This window comes from Salmo salar, chromosome 08, assembly GCF_965601325.2.
Source record: "Salmo salar chromosome 08, fSalSal1, whole genome shotgun sequence".
Classification (NCBI taxonomy): Eukaryota; Metazoa; Chordata; class Actinopteri; order Salmoniformes; family Salmonidae; genus Salmo; species Salmo salar.
This window is the reverse complement of record NC_138298.1, coordinates 1,337,501-1,352,500: the sequence shown is the minus strand read 5'-3', so window position 1 is coordinate 1,352,500 and position 15,000 is coordinate 1,337,501. Positions and strand designations below refer to the sequence as shown.

The following is a 15,000-nucleotide window of genomic DNA, read 5'->3' as shown; positions in this document are numbered from 1 at the left end:
AAATTACAAACACTGTTCCCATCACTTTTTAGCACAGGTAGTTGGATAAAATACAAACTTTATTTCCTTTCATCATTTGAACAGGGCAAAGGAGCACAAAGCACACACAAGCTGCATTCAGCAACAATATTCTTGTTTGTCTTATAAATACAAGGCAGATGCTCATTGAAAACACAAGGAAATTTGATCCTATTAAAAAGGCAGGAAGCTGCATTTAGTCAATTCATCATTAAATGCTTACTACAAGGCAGTGTTGCTGATGAAATGGTGCAGGGGCACACCCTCGTGGACAAAATGCTTACAGCACCTGGTATTCCCAGGCGGTCTCCCATCCAAGTACTAACCAGGCCCGACCCTGCTTCGCTTCCGAAATCAGACGAGACCGGGCGTACCCAGGCTGGTATGGCCGTATGCGAGAAACAATCTCTTGCTACAACATATATAGTCAAAGTGAGTGTGATAAACAGACATTGCATTTTCACCAATTAGATAAGCAGCTTGAACTTTGTGTCACTGAAAAAGTAGAAGAAATTATAAACACTGTTCCCATCACTTTTTAGCACAGGTAGTTGGATAAAATACAAACTTTATTTCCTTTCATCATTTGAACAGGGCAAAGGAGCACAAAGCACACACAAGCTGCATTCAGCAACAATATTCTTGTTTGTCTTATAAATACAAGGCAGATGCTAATTGAAAACACAAGGAAATTTGATCCTATTAAAAAGGCAGGAAGCTGCATTTAGTCAATTCATCATTAAATGCTTACTACAAGGCAGTGTTGCTGATGAAATAGTGCAGGGGCACACCCTCGTGGACAAAATGCTTACAGCACCTGGTATTCCCAGGCGGTCTCCCATCCAAGTACTAACCAGGCCCGACCCTGCTTCGCTTCCGAGATCAGACAAGATCGGGCGTACCCAGGCTGGTATGGCCGTAAGCGAGAAACACTCTCTTGCTACAACATATATAGTCAAAGTGAGTCTGATAAAACAGACATTTAGTCAATTCATCATTAAATGCTTAATACAAGGCAGTGTTGCTGATGAAATAGTGCAAGAGCACCCCCTCGTGGACAAAATGCTTACAGCACCTGGTATTCCCAGGCGGTCTCCCATCCAAGTACTAACCAGGCCCGACCCTGCTTCGCTTCCGAAATCAGACGAGACCGGGCGTACCCAGGCTGGTATGGCCGTATGCGAGAAACAATCTCTTGCTACAACATATATAGTCAAAGTGAGTGTGATAAACAGACATTGCATTTTCACCAATTAGATAAGCAGCTTGAACTTTGTGTCACTGAAAAAGTAGAAGAAATTATAAACACTGTTCCCATCACTTTTTAGCACAGGTAGTTGGATAAAATACAAACTTTATTTCCTTTCATCATTTGAACAGGGCAAAGGAGCACAAAGCACACACAAGCTGCATTCAGCAACAATATTCTTGTTTGTCTTATAAATACAAGGCAGATGCTAATTGAAAACACAAGGAAATTTGATCCTATTAAAAAGGCAGGAAGCTGCATTTAGTCAATTCATCATTAAATGCTTACTACAAGGCAGTGTTGCTGATGAAATAGTGCAGGGGCACACCCTCGTGGACAAAATGCTTACAGCACCTGGTATTCCCAGGCGGTCTCCCATCCAAGTACTAACCAGGCCCGACCCTGCTTCGCTTCCGAGATCAGACAAGATCGGGCGTACCCAGGCTGGTATGGCCGTAAGCGAGAAACAATCTCTTGCTACAACATATATAGTCAAAGTGAGTCTGATAAAACAGACATTTAGTCAATTCATCATTAAATGCTTAATACAAGGCAGTGTTGCTGATGAAATAGTGCAAGAGCACCCCCTCGTGGACAAAATGCTTACAGCACCTGGTATTCCCAGGCGGTCTCCCATCCAAGTACTAACCAGACCCGACCCTGCTTAGCTTCCGAGATCAGACGAGATCGGGCGTACCCAGGCTGGTATGGCCGTAAGCGAGAAACAATCTCTTGCTACAACATATATAGTCAAAATGAGTCTGATAAACAGACATTGCATTTTCACCAATTAGATAAGCAGCTTGAACTTTGTGTCACTGAAAAAGTAGAAGAAATTATAAACACTGTTCCCATCACTTTTTAGCACAGGTAGTTGGATAAAATACAAACTTTATTTCCTTTCATCATTTGAACAGGGCAAAGGAGCACAAAGCACACACAAGCTGCATTCAGCAACAATATTCTTGTTTGTCTTATAAATACAAGGCAGATGCTAATTGAAAACACAAGGAAATTTGATGCTATTAAAAATGCAGGAAGCTGCATTTAGTCAATTCATCATTAAATGCTTACTACAAGGCAGTGTTGCTGATGAAATAGTGCAGGGGCACACCCTCGTGGACAAAATGCTTACAGCACCTGGTATTCCCAGGCGGTCTCCCATCCAAGTACTAACCAGGCCCGACCCTGCTTCGCTTCCGAGATCAGACGAGATCGGGCGTACCCAGGCTGGTATGGCCGTAAGCGAGAAAAAATCTCTTGCTACAACATATATAGTCAAAGTGAGTGTGATAAACAGACATTGCATTTTCACCAATTAGATAAGCAGCTTGAACTTTGTGTCACTGAAAAAGTAGAAGAAATTACAAACACTGTTCCCATCACTTTTTAGCACAGGTAGTTGGATAAAATACAAACTTTATTTCCTTTCATCATTTGAACAGGGCAAAGGAGCACAAAGCACACACAAGCTGCATTCAGCAACAATATTCTTGTTTGTCTTATAAATACAAGGCAGATGCTAATTGAAAACACAAGGAAATTTGATCCTATTAAAAAGGCAGGAAGCTGCATTTAGTCAATTCATCATTAAATGCTTACTACAAGGCAGTGTTGCTGATGAAATAGTGCAGGGGCACACCCTCGTGGACAAAATGCTTACAGCACCTGGTATTCCCAGGCGGTCTCCCATCCAAGTACTAACCAGGCCCGACCCTGCTTCGCTTCCGAGATCAGACGAGATCGGGCGTACCCAGGCTGGTATGGCCGTAAGCGAGAAACAATCTCTTGCTACAACATATATAGTCAAAGTGAGTGTGATAAACAGACATTGCATTTTCACCAATTAGATAAGCAGCTTGAACTTTGTGTCACTGAAAAAGTAGAAGAAATTACAAACACTGTTCCCATCACTTTTTAGCACAGGTAGTTGGATAAAATACAAACTTTATTTCCTTTCATCATTTGAACAGGGCAAAGGAGCACAAAGCACACACAAGCTGCATTCAGCAACAATATTCTTGTTTGTCTTATAAATACAAGGCAGATGCTAATTGAAAACACAAGGAAATTTGATCCTATTAAAAAGGCAGGAAGCTGCATTTAGTCAATTCATCATTAAATGCTTACTACAAGGCAGTGTTGCTGATGAAATAGTGCAGGGGCACACCCTCGTGGACAAAATGCTTACAGCACCTGGTATTCCCAGGCGGTCTCCCATCCAAGTACTAACCAGGCCCGACCCTGCTTAGCTTCCGAGATCAGACGAGATCGGGCGTACCCAGGCTGGTATGGCCGTAAGCGAGAAACAATCTCTTGCTACAACATATATAGTCAAAATGAGTCTGATAAACAGACATTGCATTTTCACCAATTAGATAAGCAGCTTGAACTTTGTGTCACTGAAAAAGTAGAAGAAATTATAAACACTGTTCCCATCACTTTTTAGCACAGGTAGTTGGATAAAATACAAACTTTATTTCCTTTCATCATTTGAACAGGGCAAAGGAGCACAAAGCACACACAAGCTGCATTCAGCAACAATATTCTTGTTTGTCTTATAAATACAAGGCAGATGCTAATTGAAAACACAAGGAAATTTGATCCTATTAAAAAGGCAGGAAGCTGCATTTAGTCAATTCATCATTAAATGCTTACTACAAGGCAGTGTTGCTGATGAAATAGTGCAGGGGCACACCCTCGTGGACAAAATGCTTACAGCACCTGGTATTCCCAGGCGGTCTCCCATCCAAGTACTAACCAGGCCCGACCCTGCTTCGCTTCCGAAATCAGACGAGATCGGGCGTACCCAGGCTGGTATGGCCGTATGCGAGAAACAATCTCTTGCTACAACATATATAGTCAAAGTGAGTGTGATAAACAGACATTGCATTTTCACCAATTAGATAAGCAGCTTGAACTTTGTGTCACTGAAAAAGTAGAAGAAATTATAAACACAGTTCCCATCACTTTTTAGCACAGGTAGTTGGATAAAATACAAACTTTATTTCCTTTCATCATTTGAACAGGGCAAAGGAGCACAAAGCACACACAAGCTGCATTCAGCAACAATATTCTTGTTTGTCTTATAAATACAAGGCAGATGCTAATTGAAAACACAAGGAAATTTGATCCTATTAAAAAGGCAGGAAGCTGCATTTAGTCAATTCATCATTAAATGCTTACTACAAGGCAGTGTTGCTGATGAAATAGTGCAGGGGCACACCCTCGTGGACAAAATGCTTACAGCACCTGGTATTCCCAGGCGGTCTCCCATCCAAGTACTAACCAGGCCCGACCCTGCTTCGCTTCCGAAATCAGACGAGATCGGGCGTACCCAGGCTGGTATGGCCGTATGCGAGAAACAATCTCTTGCTACAACATATATAGTCAAAGTGAGTGTGATAAACAGACATTGCATTTTCACCAATTAGATAAGCAGCTTGAACTTTGTGTCACTGAAAAAGTAGAAGAAATTACAAACACTGTTCCCATCACTTTTTAGCACAGGTAGTTGGATAAAATACAAACTTTATTTCCTTTCATCATTTGAACAGGGCAAAGGAGCACAAAGCACACACAAGCTGCATTCAGCAACAATATTCTTGTTTGTCTTATAAATACAAGGCAGATGCTAATTGAAAACACAAGGAAATTTGATCCTATTAAAAAGGCAGGAAGCTGCATTTAGTCAATTCATCATTAAATGCTTACTACAAGGCAGTGTTGCTGATGAAATAGTGCAGGGGCACACCCTCGTGGACAAAATGCTTACAGCACCTGGTATTCCCAGGCGGTCTCCCATCCAAGTACTAACCAGGCCCGACCCTGCTTAGCTTCCGAGATCAGACGAGATCGGGCGTACCCAGGCTGGTATGGCCGTAAGCGAGAAACAATCTCTTGCTACAACATATATAGTCAAAATGAGTCTGATAAACAGACATTGCATTTTCACCAATTAGATAAGCAGCTTGAACTTTGTGTCACTGAAAAAGTAGAAGAAATTATAAACACTGTTCCCATCACTTTTTAGCACAGGTAGTTGGATAAAATACAAACTTTATTTCCTTTCATCATTTGAACAGGGCAAAGGAGCACAAAGCACACACAAGCTGCATTCAGCAACAATATTCTTGTTTGTCTTATAAATACAAGGCAGATGCTAATTGAAAACACAAGGAAATTTGATCCTATTAAAAAGGCAGGAAGCTGCATTTAGTCAATTCATCATTAAATGCTTACTACAAGGCAGTGTTGCTGATGAAATAGTGCAGGGGCACACCCTCGTGGACAAAATGCTTACAGCACCTGGTATTCCCAGGCGGTCTCCCATCCAAGTACTAACCAGGCCCGACCCTGCTTCGCTTCCGAAATCAGATGAGATCGGGCGTACCCAGGCTGGTATGGCCGTATGCGAGAAACAATCTCTTGCTACAACATATATAGTCAAAGTGAGTGTGATAAACAGACATTGCATTTTCACCAATTAGATAAGCAGCTTGAACTTTGTGTCACTGAAAAAGTAGAAGAAATTATAAACACAGTTCCCATCACTTTTTAGCACAGGTAGTTGGATAAAATACAAACTTTATTTCCTTTCATCATTTGAACAGGGCAAAGGAGCACAAAGCACACACAAGCTGCATTCAGCAACAATATTCTTGTTTGTCTTATAAATACAAGGCAGATGCTAATTGAAAACACAAGGAAATTTGATCCTATTAAAAAGGCAGGAAGCTGCATTTAGTCAATTCATCATTAAATGCTTACTACAAGGCAGTGTTGCTGATGAAATAGTGCAGGGGCACACCCTCGTGGACAAAATGCTTACAGCACCTGGTATTCCCAGGCGGTCTCCCATCCAAGTACTAACCAGGCCCGACCCTGCTTCGCTTCCGAAATCAGACGAGATCGGGCGTACCCAGGCTGGTATGGCCGTATGCGAGAAACAATCTCTTGCTACAACATATATAGTCAAAGTGAGTGTGATAAACAGACATTGCATTTTCACCAATTAGATAAGCAGCTTGAACTTTGTGTCACTGAAAAAGTAGAAGAAATTATAAACACTGTTCCCATCACTTTTTAGCACAGGTAGTTGGATAAAATACAAACTTTATTTCCTTTCATCATTTGAACAGGGCAAAGGAGCACAAAGCACACACAAGCTGCATTCAGCAACAATATTCTTGTTTGTCTTATAAATACAAGGCAGATGCTAATTGAAAACACAAGGAAATTTGATCCTATTAAAAAGGCAGGAAGCTGCATTTAGTCAATTCATCATTAAATGCTTACTACAAGGCAGTGTTGCTGATGAAATAGTGCAGGGGCACACCCTCGTGGACAAAATGCTTACAGCACCTGGTATTCCCAGGCGGTCTCCCATCCAAGTACTAACCAGGCCCGACCCTGCTTCGCTTCCGAGATCAGACAAGATCGGGCGTACCCAGGCTGGTATGGCCGTAAGCGAGAAACAATCTCTTGCTACAACATATATAGTCAAAGTGAGTCTGATAAAACAGACATTTAGTCAATTCATCATTAAATGCTTAATACAAGGCAGTGTTGCTGATGAAATAGTGCAAGAGCACCCCCTCGTGGACAAAATGCTTACAGCACCTGGTATTCCCAGGCGGTCTCCCATCCAAGTACTAACCAGGCCCGACCCTGCTTCGCTTCCGAGATCAGACGAGATCGGGCGTACCCAGGCTGGTATGGCCGTAAGCGAGAAACAATCTCTTGCTACAACATATATAGTCAAAGTGAGTGTGATAAACAGACATTGCATTTTCACCAATTAGATAAGCAGCTTGAACTTTGTGTCACTGAAAAAGTAGAAGAAATTACAAACACTGTTCCCATCACTTTTTAGCACAGGTAGTTGGATAAAATACAAACTTTATTTCCTTTCATCATTTGAACAGGGCAAAGGAGCACAAAGCACACACAAGCTGCATTCAGCAACAATATTCTTGTTTGTCTTATAAATACAAGGCAGATGCTAATTGAAAACACAAGGAAATTTGATCCTATTAAAAAGGCAGGAAGCTGCATTTAGTCAATTCATCATTAAATGCTTACTACAAGGCAGTGTTGCTGATGAAATAGTGCAGGGGCACACCCTCGTGGACAAAATGCTTACAGCACCTGGTATTCCCAGGCGGTCTCCCATCCAAGTACTAACCAGGCCCGACCCTGCTTAGCTTCCGAGATCAGACGAGATCGGGCGTACCCAGGCTGGTATGGCCGTAAGCGAGAAACAATCTCTTGCTACAACATATATAGTCAAAATGAGTCTGATAAACAGACATTGCATTTTCACCAATTAGATAAGCAGCTTGAACTTTGTGTCACTGAAAAAGTAGAAGAAATTATAAACACTGTTCCCATCACTTTTTAGCACAGGTAGTTGGATAAAATACAAACTTTATTTCCTTTCATCATTTGAACAGGGCAAAGGAGCACAAAGCACACACAAGCTGCATTCAGCAACAATATTCTTGTTTGTCTTATAAATACAAGGCAGATGCTAATTGAAAACACAAGGAAATTTGATCCTATTAAAAAGGCAGGAAGCTGCATTTAGTCAATTCATCATTAAATGCTTACTACAAGGCAGTGTTGCTGATGAAATAGTGCAGGGGCACACCCTCGTGGACAAAATGCTTACAGCACCTGGTATTCCCAGGCGGTCTCCCATCCAAGTACTAACCAGGCCCGACCCTGCTTCGCTTCCGAAATCAGACGAGATCGGGCGTACCCAGGCTGGTATGGCCGTATGCGAGAAACAATCTCTTGCTACAACATATATAGTCAAAGTGAGTGTGATAAACAGACATTGCATTTTCACCAATTAGATAAGCAGCTTGAACTTTGTGTCACTGAAAAAGTAGAAGAAATTATAAACACAGTTCCCATCACTTTTTAGCACAGGTAGTTGGATAAAATACAAACTTTATTTCCTTTCATCATTTGAACAGGGCAAAGGAGCACAAAGCACACACAAGCTGCATTCAGCAACAATATTCTTGTTTGTCTTATAAATACAAGGCAGATGCTAATTGAAAACACAAGGAAATTTGATCCTATTAAAAAGGCAGGAAGCTGCATTTAGTCAATTCATCATTAAATGCTTACTACAAGGCAGTGTTGCTGATGAAATAGTGCAGGGGCACACCCTCGTGGACAAAATGCTTACAGCACCTGGTATTCCCAGGCGGTCTCCCATCCAAGTACTAACCAGGCCCGACCCTGCTTCGCTTCCGAAATCAGACGAGATCAGGCGTACCCAGGCTGGTATGGCCGTATGCGAGAAACAATCTCTTGCTACAACATATATAGTCAAAGTGAGTGTGATAAACAGACATTGCATTTTCACCAATTAGATAAGCAGCTTGAACTTTGTGTCACTGAAAAAGTAGAAGAAATTATAAACACTGTTCCCATCACTTTTTAGCACAGGTAGTTGGATAAAATACAAACTTTATTTCCTTTCATCATTTGAACAGGGCAAAGGAGCACAAAGCACACACAAGCTGCATTCAGCAACAATATTCTTGTTTGTCTTATAAATACAAGGCAGATGCTAATTGAAAACACAAGGAAATTTGATCCTATTAAAAAGGCAGGAAGCTGCATTTAGTCAATTCATCATTAAATGCTTACTACAAGGCAGTGTTGCTGATGAAATAGTGCAGGGGCACACCCTCGTGGACAAAATGCTTACAGCACCTGGTATTCCCAGGCGGTCTCCCATCCAAGTACTAACCAGGCCCGACCCTGCTTCGCTTCCGAAATCAGACGAGATCGGACGTACCCAGGCTGGTATGGCCGTATGCGAGAAACAATCTCTTGCTACAACATATATAGTCAAAGTGAGTGTGATAAACAGACATTGCATTTTCACCAATTAGATAAGCAGCTTGAACTTTGTGTCACTGAAAAAGTAGAAGAAATTATAAACACAGTTCCCATCACTTTTTAGCACAGGTAGTTGGATAAAATACAAACTTTATTTCCTTTCATCATTTGAACAGGGCAAAGGAGCACAAAGCACACACAAGCTGCATTCAGCAACAATATTCTTGTTTGTCTTATAAATACAAGGCAGATGCTAATTGAAAACACAAGGAAATTTGATCCTATTAAAAAGGCAGGAAGCTGCATTTAGTCAATTCATCATTAAATGCTTACTACAAGGCAGTGTTGCTGATGAAATATTGCAGGGGCACACCCTCGTGGACAAAATGCTTACAGCACCTGGTATTCCCAGGCGGTCTCCCATCCAAGTACTAACCAGGCCCGACCCTGCTTCGCTTCCGAAATCAGACGAGATCGGGCGTACCCAGGCTGGTATGGCCGTATGCGAGAAACAATCTCTTGCTACAACATATATAGTCAAAGTGAGTGTGATAAACAGACATTGCATTTTCACCAATTAGATAAGCAGCTTGAACTTTGTGTCACTGAAAAAGTAGAAGAAATTATAAACACAGTTCCCATCACTTTTTAGCACAGGTAGTTGGATAAAATACAAACTTTATTTCCTTTCATCATTTGAACAGGGCAAAGGAGCACAAAGCACACACAAGCTGCATTCAGCAACAATATTCTTGTTTGTCTTATAAATACAAGGCAGATGCTAATTGAAAACACAAGGAAATTTGATCCTATTAAAAAGGCAGGAAGCTGCATTTAGTCAATTCATCATTAAATGCTTACTACAAGGCAGTGTTGCTGATGAAATAGTGCAGGGGCACACCCTCGTGGACAAAATGCTTACAGCACCTGGTATTCCCAGGCGGTCTCCCATCCAAGTACTAACCAGGCCCGACCCTGCTTCGCTTCCGAAATCAGACGAGATCGGGCGTACCCAGGCTGGTATGGCCGTATGCGAGAAACAATCTCTTGCTACAACATATATAGTCAAAGTGAGTGTGATAAACAGACATTGCATTTTCACCAATTAGATAAGCAGCTTGAACTTTGTGTCACTGAAAAAGTAGAAGAAATTATAAACACTGTTCCCATCACTTTTTAGCACAGGTAGTTGGATAAAATACAAACTTTATTTCCTTTCATCATTTGAACAGGGCAAAGGAGCACAAAGCACACACAAGCTGCATTCAGCAACAATATTCTTGTTTGTCTTATAAATACAAGGCAGATGCTAATTGAAAACACAAGGAAATTTGATCCTATTAAAAAGGCAGGAAGCTGCATTTAGTCAATTCATCATTAAATGCTTACTACAAGGCAGTGTTGCTGATGAAATAGTGCAGGGGCACACCCTCGTGGACAAAATGCTTACAGCACCTGGTATTCCCAGGCGGTCTCCCATCCAAGTACTAACCAGGCCCGACCCTGCTTCGCTTCCGAAATCAGACGAGATCGGGCGTACCCAGGCTGGTATGGCCGTATGCGAGAAACAATCTCTTGCTACAACATATATAGTCAAAGTGAGTGTGATAAACAGACATTGCATTTTCACCAATTAGATAAGCAGCTTGAACTTTGTGTCACTGAAAAAGTAGAAGAAATTATAAACACAGTTCCCATCACTTTTTAGCACAGGTAGTTGGATAAAATACAAACTTTATTTCCTTTCATCATTTGAACAGGGCAAAGGAGCACAAAGCACACACAAGCTGCATTCAGCAACAATATTCTTGTTTGTCTTATAAATACAAGGCAGATGCTAATTGAAAACACAAGGAAATTTGATCCTATTAAAAAGGCAGGAAGCTGCATTTAGTCAATTCATCATTAAATGCTTACTACAAGGCAGTGTTGCTGATGAAATAGTGCAGGGGCACACCCTCGTGGACAAAATGCTTACAGCACCTGGTATTCCCAGGCGGTCTCCCATCCAAGTACTAACCAGGCCCGACCCTGCTTCGCTTCCGAAATCAGACGAGATCGGGCGTACCCAGGCTGGTATGGCCGTATGCGAGAAACAATCTCTTGCTACAACATATATAGTCAAAGTGAGTGTGATAAACAGACATTGCATTTTCACCAATTAGATAAGCAGCTTGAACTTTGTGTCACTGAAAAAGTAGAAGAAATTATAAACACTGTTCCCATCACTTTTTAGCACAGGTAGTTGGATAAAATACAAACTTTATTTCCTTTCATCATTTGAACAGGGCAAAGGAGCACAAAGCACACACAAGCTGCATTCAGCAACAATATTCTTGTTTGTCTTATAAATACAAGGCAGATGCTAATTGAAAACACAAGGAAATTTGATCCTATTAAAAAGGCAGGAAGCTGCATTTAGTCAATTCATCATTAAATGCTTACTACAAGGCAGTGTTGCTGATGAAATAGTGCAGGGGCACACCCTCGTGGACAAAATGCTTACAGCACCTGGTATTCCCAGGCGGTCTCCCATCCAAGTACTAACCAGGCCCGACCCTGCTTCGCTTCCGAAATCAGACGAGATCGGGCGTACCCAGGCTGGTATGGCCGTATGCGAGAAACAATCTCTTGCTACAACATATATAGTCAAAGTGAGTGTGATAAACAGACATTGCATTTTCACCAATTAGATAAGCAGCTTGAACTTTGTGTCACTGAAAAAGTAGAAGAAATTATAAACACAGTTCCCATCACTTTTTAGCACAGGTAGTTGGATAAAATACAAACTTTATTTCCTTTCATCATTTGAACAGGGCAAAGGAGCACAAAGCACACACAAGCTGCATTCAGCAACAATATTCTTGTTTGTCTTATAAATACAAGGCAGATGCTAATTGAAAACACAAGGAAATTTGATCCTATTAAAAAGGCAGGAAGCTGCATTTAGTCAATTCATCATTAAATGCTTACTACAAGGCAGTGTTGCTGATGAAATAGTGCAGGGGCACACCCTCGTGGACAAAATGCTTACAGCACCTGGTATTCCCAGGCGGTCTCCCATCCAAGTACTAACCAGGCCCGACCCTGCTTCGCTTCCGAAATCAGACGAGATCGGGCGTACCCAGGCTGGTATGGCCGTATGCGAGAAACAATCTCTTGCTACAACATATATAGTCAAAGTGAGTGTGATAAACAGACATTGCATTTTCACCAATTAGATAAGCAGCTTGAACTTTGTGTCACTGAAAAAGTAGAAGAAATTACAAACACTGTTCCCATCACTTTTTAGCACAGGTAGTTGGATAAAATACAAACTTTATTTCCTTTCATCATTTGAACAGGGCAAAGGAGCACAAAGCACACACAAGCTGCATTCAGCAACAATATTCTTGTTTGTCTTATAAATACAAGGCAGATGCTAATTGAAAACACAAGGAAATTTGATCCTATTAAAAAGGCAGGAAGCTGCATTTAGTCAATTCATCATTAAATGCTTACTACAAGGCAGTGTTGCTGATGAAATAGTGCAGGGGCACACCCTCGTGGACAAAATGCTTACAGCACCTGGTATTCCCAGGCGGTCTCCCATCCAAGTAGTAACCAGGCCCGACCCTGCTTAGCTTCCGAGATCAGACGAGATCGGGCGTACCCAGGCTGGTATGGCCGTAAGCGAGAAACAATCTCTTGCTACAACATATATAGTCAAAATGAGTCTGATAAACAGACATTGCATTTTCACCAATTAGATAAGCAGCTTGAACTTTGTGTCACTGAAAAAGTAGAAGAAATTATAAACACTGTTCCCATCACTTTTTAGCACAGGTAGTTGGATAAAATACAAACTTTATTTCCTTTCATCATTTGAACAGGGCAAAGGAGCACAAAGCACACACAAGCTGCATTCAGCAACAATATTCTTGTTTGTCTTATAAATACAAGGCAGATGCTAATTGAAAACACAAGGAAATTTGATCCTATTAAAAAGGCAGGACGCTGCATTTAGTCAATTCATCATTAAATGCTTACTACAAGGCAGTGTTGCTGATGAAATAGTGCAGGGGCACACCCTCGTGGACAAAATGCTTACAGCACCTGGTATTCCCAGGCGGTCTCCCATCCAAGTACTAACCAGGCCCGACCCTGCTTAGCTTCCGAGATCAGACGAGATCGGGCGTACCCAGGCTGGTATGGCCGTAAGCGAGAAACAATCTCTTGCTACAACATATATAGTCAAAATGAGTCTGATAAACAGACATTGCATTTTCACCAATTAGATAAGCAGCTTGAACTTTGTGTCACTGAAAAAGTAGAAGAAATTATAAACACTGTTCCCATCACTTTTTAGCACAGGTAGTTGGATAAAATACAAACTTTATTTCCTTTCATCATTTGAACAGGGCAAAGGAGCACAAAGCACACACAAGCTGCATTCAGCAACAATATTCTTGTTTGTCTTATAAATACAAGGCAGATGCTAATTGAAAACACAAGGAAATTTGATCCTATTAAAAAGGCAGGAAGCTGCATTTAGTCAATTCATCATTAAATGCTTACTACAAGGCAGTGTTGCTGATGAAATAGTGCAGGGGCACACCCTCGTGGACAAAATGCTTACAGCACCTGGTATTCCCAGGCGGTCTCCCATCCAAGTACTAACCAGGCCCGACCCTGCTTCGCTTCCGAAATCAGACGAGATCGGGCGTACCCAGGCTGGTATGGCCGTATGCGAGAAACAATCTCTTGCTACAACATATATAGTCAAAGTGAGTGTGATAAACAGACATTGCATTTTCACCAATTAGATAAGCAGCTTGAACTTTGTGTCACTGAAAAAGTAGAAGAAATTATAAACACAGTTCCCATCACTTTTTAGCACAGGTAGTTGGATAAAATACAAACTTTATTTCCTTTCATCATTTGAACAGGGCAAAGGAGCACAAAGCACACACAAGCTGCATTCAGCAACAATATTCTTGTTTGTCTTATAAATACAAGGCAGATGCTAATTGAAAACACAAGGAAATTTGATCCTATTAAAAAGGCAGGAAGCTGCATTTAGTCAATTCATCATTAAATGCTTACTACAAGGCAGTGTTGCTGATGAAATAGTGCAGGGGCACACCCTCGTGGACAAAATGCTTACAGCACCTGGTATTCCCAGGCGGTCTCCCATCCAAGTACTAACCAGGCCCGACCCTGCTTCGCTTCCGAAATCAGACGAGATCGGGCGTACCCAGGCTGGTATGGCCGTATGCGAGAAACAATCTCTTGCTACAACATATATAGTCAAAGTGAGTCTGATAAAACAGACATTTAGTCAATTCATCATTAAATGCTTAATACAAGGCAGTGTTGCTGATGAAATAGTGCAAGAGCACCCCCTCGTGGACAAAATGCTTACAGCACCTGCTATTCCCAGGCGGTCTCCCATCCAAGTACTAACCAGGCCCGACCCTGCTTAGCTTCCGAGATCAGACGAGATCGGGCGTACCCAGGCTGGTATGGCCGTAAGCGAGAAACAATCTCTTGCTACAACATATATAGTCAAAGTGAGTGTGATAAACAGACATTGCATTTTCACCAATTAGATAAGCAGCTTGAACTTTGTGTCACTGAAAAAGTAGAAGAAATTACAAACACTGTTCCCATCACTTTTTAGCACAGGTAGTTGGATAAAATACAAACTTTATTTCCTTTCATCATTTGAACAGGGCAAAGGAGCACAAAGCACACACAAGCTGCATTCAGCAACAATATTCTTGTTTGTCTTATAAATACAAGGCAGATGCTAATTGAAAACACAAGGAAATTTGATCCTATTAAAAAGGCAGGAAGCTGCATTTAGTCAATTCATCATTAAATGCTTA

At 41.4% G+C, this 15,000-nt stretch overlaps 29 non-coding genes and 1 pseudogene across 29 annotated transcripts; all 30 read right to left on the bottom strand.

The window, feature by feature from the left end:
• Window positions 1-295: 295 nt before the first annotated feature.
• Window positions 296-414, bottom strand: LOC145852500 (5S ribosomal RNA). The gene has a single exon (XR_014374356.1). It is a non-coding gene; the product is annotated as a 5S ribosomal RNA (ribosomal RNA).
• Window positions 415-823: 409 nt separating this feature from the next.
• LOC145886639 (5S ribosomal RNA) lies at window positions 824-942 on the bottom strand. Its single transcript, XR_014398224.1, has one exon. It is a non-coding gene; the product is annotated as a 5S ribosomal RNA (ribosomal RNA).
• A 139-nt stretch (window positions 943-1,081) lies between these two features.
• LOC145852498 (5S ribosomal RNA) lies at window positions 1,082-1,200 on the bottom strand. Its single transcript, XR_014374354.1, has one exon. It is a non-coding gene; the product is annotated as a 5S ribosomal RNA (ribosomal RNA).
• Window positions 1,201-1,609: 409 nt separating this feature from the next.
• LOC145886638 (5S ribosomal RNA) lies at window positions 1,610-1,728 on the bottom strand. The gene has a single exon (XR_014398223.1). It is a non-coding gene; the product is annotated as a 5S ribosomal RNA (ribosomal RNA).
• A 139-nt stretch (window positions 1,729-1,867) lies between these two features.
• On the bottom strand, window positions 1,868-1,986 carry LOC145884455 (5S ribosomal RNA). The gene has a single exon (XR_014396033.1). It is a non-coding gene; the product is annotated as a 5S ribosomal RNA (ribosomal RNA).
• A 409-nt stretch (window positions 1,987-2,395) lies between these two features.
• On the bottom strand, window positions 2,396-2,514 carry LOC145882444 (5S ribosomal RNA). The gene has a single exon (XR_014394012.1). It is a non-coding gene; the product is annotated as a 5S ribosomal RNA (ribosomal RNA).
• Window positions 2,515-2,923: 409 nt separating this feature from the next.
• Window positions 2,924-3,042, bottom strand: LOC145882443 (5S ribosomal RNA). The gene has a single exon (XR_014394011.1). It is a non-coding gene; the product is annotated as a 5S ribosomal RNA (ribosomal RNA).
• Window positions 3,043-3,451: 409 nt separating this feature from the next.
• On the bottom strand, window positions 3,452-3,570 carry LOC145854071 (5S ribosomal RNA). The gene has a single exon (XR_014374956.1). It is a non-coding gene; the product is annotated as a 5S ribosomal RNA (ribosomal RNA).
• A 409-nt stretch (window positions 3,571-3,979) lies between these two features.
• LOC145851247 (5S ribosomal RNA) lies at window positions 3,980-4,098 on the bottom strand. The gene has a single exon (XR_014373097.1). It is a non-coding gene; the product is annotated as a 5S ribosomal RNA (ribosomal RNA).
• Window positions 4,099-4,507: 409 nt separating this feature from the next.
• On the bottom strand, window positions 4,508-4,626 carry LOC145851246 (5S ribosomal RNA). The gene has a single exon (XR_014373096.1). It is a non-coding gene; the product is annotated as a 5S ribosomal RNA (ribosomal RNA).
• A 409-nt stretch (window positions 4,627-5,035) lies between these two features.
• On the bottom strand, window positions 5,036-5,154 carry LOC145854069 (5S ribosomal RNA). The gene has a single exon (XR_014374954.1). It is a non-coding gene; the product is annotated as a 5S ribosomal RNA (ribosomal RNA).
• A 409-nt stretch (window positions 5,155-5,563) lies between these two features.
• LOC145850590 (5S ribosomal RNA) lies at window positions 5,564-5,682 on the bottom strand. Its single transcript, XR_014372438.1, has one exon. It is a non-coding gene; the product is annotated as a 5S ribosomal RNA (ribosomal RNA).
• Window positions 5,683-6,091: 409 nt separating this feature from the next.
• LOC145851245 (5S ribosomal RNA) lies at window positions 6,092-6,210 on the bottom strand. Its single transcript, XR_014373095.1, has one exon. It is a non-coding gene; the product is annotated as a 5S ribosomal RNA (ribosomal RNA).
• A 409-nt stretch (window positions 6,211-6,619) lies between these two features.
• Window positions 6,620-6,738, bottom strand: LOC145886637 (5S ribosomal RNA). The gene has a single exon (XR_014398222.1). It is a non-coding gene; the product is annotated as a 5S ribosomal RNA (ribosomal RNA).
• A 139-nt stretch (window positions 6,739-6,877) lies between these two features.
• Window positions 6,878-6,996, bottom strand: LOC145882442 (5S ribosomal RNA). The gene has a single exon (XR_014394010.1). It is a non-coding gene; the product is annotated as a 5S ribosomal RNA (ribosomal RNA).
• A 409-nt stretch (window positions 6,997-7,405) lies between these two features.
• On the bottom strand, window positions 7,406-7,524 carry LOC145854068 (5S ribosomal RNA). The gene has a single exon (XR_014374953.1). It is a non-coding gene; the product is annotated as a 5S ribosomal RNA (ribosomal RNA).
• A 409-nt stretch (window positions 7,525-7,933) lies between these two features.
• Window positions 7,934-8,052, bottom strand: LOC145851244 (5S ribosomal RNA). Its single transcript, XR_014373094.1, has one exon. It is a non-coding gene; the product is annotated as a 5S ribosomal RNA (ribosomal RNA).
• A 409-nt stretch (window positions 8,053-8,461) lies between these two features.
• On the bottom strand, window positions 8,462-8,580 carry LOC145852301 (5S ribosomal RNA). Its single transcript, XR_014374155.1, has one exon. It is a non-coding gene; the product is annotated as a 5S ribosomal RNA (ribosomal RNA).
• Window positions 8,581-8,989: 409 nt separating this feature from the next.
• On the bottom strand, window positions 8,990-9,108 carry LOC145852633 (uncharacterized; annotated as a pseudogene).
• A 409-nt stretch (window positions 9,109-9,517) lies between these two features.
• Window positions 9,518-9,636, bottom strand: LOC145851243 (5S ribosomal RNA). Its single transcript, XR_014373093.1, has one exon. It is a non-coding gene; the product is annotated as a 5S ribosomal RNA (ribosomal RNA).
• A 409-nt stretch (window positions 9,637-10,045) lies between these two features.
• Window positions 10,046-10,164, bottom strand: LOC145851242 (5S ribosomal RNA). The gene has a single exon (XR_014373092.1). It is a non-coding gene; the product is annotated as a 5S ribosomal RNA (ribosomal RNA).
• Window positions 10,165-10,573: 409 nt separating this feature from the next.
• On the bottom strand, window positions 10,574-10,692 carry LOC145851241 (5S ribosomal RNA). The gene has a single exon (XR_014373091.1). It is a non-coding gene; the product is annotated as a 5S ribosomal RNA (ribosomal RNA).
• Window positions 10,693-11,101: 409 nt separating this feature from the next.
• Window positions 11,102-11,220, bottom strand: LOC145851240 (5S ribosomal RNA). Its single transcript, XR_014373090.1, has one exon. It is a non-coding gene; the product is annotated as a 5S ribosomal RNA (ribosomal RNA).
• A 409-nt stretch (window positions 11,221-11,629) lies between these two features.
• LOC145851239 (5S ribosomal RNA) lies at window positions 11,630-11,748 on the bottom strand. The gene has a single exon (XR_014373089.1). It is a non-coding gene; the product is annotated as a 5S ribosomal RNA (ribosomal RNA).
• A 409-nt stretch (window positions 11,749-12,157) lies between these two features.
• Window positions 12,158-12,276, bottom strand: LOC145851238 (5S ribosomal RNA). Its single transcript, XR_014373088.1, has one exon. It is a non-coding gene; the product is annotated as a 5S ribosomal RNA (ribosomal RNA).
• A 409-nt stretch (window positions 12,277-12,685) lies between these two features.
• On the bottom strand, window positions 12,686-12,804 carry LOC145885190 (5S ribosomal RNA). The gene has a single exon (XR_014396771.1). It is a non-coding gene; the product is annotated as a 5S ribosomal RNA (ribosomal RNA).
• A 409-nt stretch (window positions 12,805-13,213) lies between these two features.
• On the bottom strand, window positions 13,214-13,332 carry LOC145854067 (5S ribosomal RNA). Its single transcript, XR_014374952.1, has one exon. It is a non-coding gene; the product is annotated as a 5S ribosomal RNA (ribosomal RNA).
• Window positions 13,333-13,741: 409 nt separating this feature from the next.
• Window positions 13,742-13,860, bottom strand: LOC145851236 (5S ribosomal RNA). Its single transcript, XR_014373086.1, has one exon. It is a non-coding gene; the product is annotated as a 5S ribosomal RNA (ribosomal RNA).
• A 409-nt stretch (window positions 13,861-14,269) lies between these two features.
• LOC145851235 (5S ribosomal RNA) lies at window positions 14,270-14,388 on the bottom strand. Its single transcript, XR_014373085.1, has one exon. It is a non-coding gene; the product is annotated as a 5S ribosomal RNA (ribosomal RNA).
• Window positions 14,389-14,527: 139 nt separating this feature from the next.
• On the bottom strand, window positions 14,528-14,646 carry LOC145884538 (5S ribosomal RNA). The gene has a single exon (XR_014396116.1). It is a non-coding gene; the product is annotated as a 5S ribosomal RNA (ribosomal RNA).
• Between the last annotated feature and the right edge of the window lie 354 nt (window positions 14,647-15,000).